Below are 2,500 nucleotides of genomic sequence, written 5' to 3'. Positions count from 1 at the left end.
CGGGCATTCCATTGAGTAGTGAGAGATGTGTATTTCTGGTGATAGAAGTTCACTCTCGACGTGGTTCGGAAGTCACGTAAAGCCGTTGGTCCCGTTGCTGAATAACCACTGGTTCCACGTAAAAACACCATACAAATCATGTTTATGGATGACGAGCCAAGTCATTCTTTTGAAGCGTTCATATTTTCTTAGTGCACAATCAGACCCAAATAGCATACACTCAGTTTTGTCTTCATTGAGTTTTAGTTTCTTCGCCAACATCCATTTTTTAATATCTTTCATTATTGCATCAATTTTAGTAATGGCATCTTCTACCGTTTCGAAAGTTAAATAGAACTGATATCATCAGCATATAGTTTACAACTAACCTTGTGCTTGTTTAGAATTCTCGATAATTCAATTGTGTAAATGCCAAATAGCAGTGGACCCAGGACGCTGCCTTGGGGCACTCCTCTCTTTAGGCCTTTCTTTTCTGACATCACATTTGATATAACTAAGGCAACAAAGGACAGGGTTAGCAGCTTAAGTGAAAGACAGAGCGATAGCTGTAAAGATTCGGTAGTTAAACGGTAGACGGCAGGAAATGGAAATGGAAATGTTTTAGTGGGAGAATGATCACTGCTGACTTTTTATAAAAGTGAAAACCGAAAATCGAAGATCTTTGGGGGCGGTATATCGACGGTACGTTCACTACACTGAAAAAGCTGAAGACGCCAGGAAAATACAGCGGATGCCCTTTAAAGTAACTCTGTGCTTAACTTAACGACACAGCACAGCCAGTAGAAGACCTTGCTTTTTCTTGATGTCCTGCTTAAACAACAGGAAGGATAATTCTAAAACTATTGCATATGCAAAAGCAACGAACCCTGCGGTTGCTTCAATGCCCGGGGAGAATGCCCCGACTCCTATACAAAGTTACTGTAGTAGATTCACATCAACCGTGCCTCTGATGACTAGGCCAGTCCCTTACGACGCTCCTGATTGGCTGCTGATAAGCCAATCACAGGGCTGGAAACTCTCAGTCTCTCTCAGTATCCCTCAGGAGAGGTGGAACATACATCCTGCCTATTTGAACTCTCGAGACAGAGTTTCCGGCCCTGTGATTGGCTTATCAACAGCCAATCAGGAGCGTCGTAAGGGACTGGCCTTGACATCAGATGCACGGTTGATGTGAATCTACTATAGTGAGCGCTTATGTCAAAAGAGCACTAGCACACTGCATTTCATGACGATATAAACAATGAATTTGACAGAATTCGCCAATAACTAACGACCAACTGATGCACAGAGATCGTATTATCGAAACTGTGATCAATATGAAAGTTGACGAATTCAACCAGCCGATTACGACGACGGAAAAAGAGAACAGCCTGGTTACTTAATACCTAACTTAGTGGCAGCCCTGATCACGCAAAACGGCACCTCTCCCGTTGGATCGAAAATGCGCATGAATGCGATGATGTATAAATTCGTATGCTCAGAGGAGTTGTGTAAATCTCACAACAAAACCCACAATGGCCCTTCGGAGGTGAATGCTGCCCCACAGATACCAAGGGTCCATACATTAACATTTTATTGATAGTCATGAACGGAAGCCGTCCCTACGTTTGTTTGTTTGTATGGTGTTTTTACGTTGCATGGATCCAGTGGTTATTCAGCAACGGGACCAACGACTTTACGTGACTTCCGAACCACGTCGAGAGTGAACTTCTATCACCAGAAATACCCATCTATCACGCCTCAATGGAATGTCCGAAAATCGAACTCGCGGCCAACGAGTAGGTACGGAAACACCATACCGACCACTCCACTGAGGCGTCCCTACGAGAATTGATCGAAGGCATCAACCATAAAAAAGCAACCATGGTCGTCTACCAATAGAGTCGCCATCCAGAAACCGACTCTAACATCCAGCATGAGTGAGATCACATACTTCCTCCCCCTCCAGCAGGAGGAGGAATATACACAAGCGAACGAAAACCCAGGCAACGCGCCCCCGAACGCTACTACCCTAGACACACAGCGCCCGTCACGATATAAGAGAACTCTCGGGGAAGAGCAAGAAACTTCTCTCATGTCTCTGAGGCCTCCCCCGACACGAACCACTAACGGTGACTATACTTTATTTTTTTTCCACCTGTCCATCCGCCTGTGGTGTTTGCGTATGGTAACACTGCGTCCCTGGCTTTAAATAATATCCTATTTCGAATATTAAGGGTGTAATTCGCATACAGTAATTTATTGAAACACTTTTCAGTTGCAAATGTACACCCAGATATCCTTTTATTTACCTAAAACTTACATAGTGTAACTATTTAAAGCCCGGGACGCAGTATTACCATGCGAAAACACCACAGGCGGATGGACAAATGGAGAAAAAACAGAGTATAGTGGTCAACATTGTAAATATTTTTGTATTATATTCACATATAATTATTATAAATATTATACACATTCATGCAATTTATTTCACACAATTAGATATGTGTATTTCAAGTAC

The 2,500-nt window shown here is 42.9% G+C and overlaps 1 protein-coding gene across 12 annotated transcripts in view; it reads right to left on the bottom strand.

The window, feature by feature from the left end:
- The window catches only part of LOC135195016 (organic cation transporter protein-like), a 113,894-nt gene that overhangs the window by 51,099 nt on the left and 60,295 nt on the right, over positions 1-2,500 (bottom strand). The window lies entirely within an intron of this gene.

This window comes from Macrobrachium nipponense, chromosome 15, assembly GCF_015104395.2.
Source record: "Macrobrachium nipponense isolate FS-2020 chromosome 15, ASM1510439v2, whole genome shotgun sequence".
Lineage (NCBI taxonomy): Eukaryota > Metazoa > Arthropoda > Malacostraca > Decapoda > Palaemonidae > Macrobrachium > Macrobrachium nipponense.
Note: the sequence above shows the minus strand (reverse complement) of the source record. Positions and strands in the feature narration are given on the sequence as shown.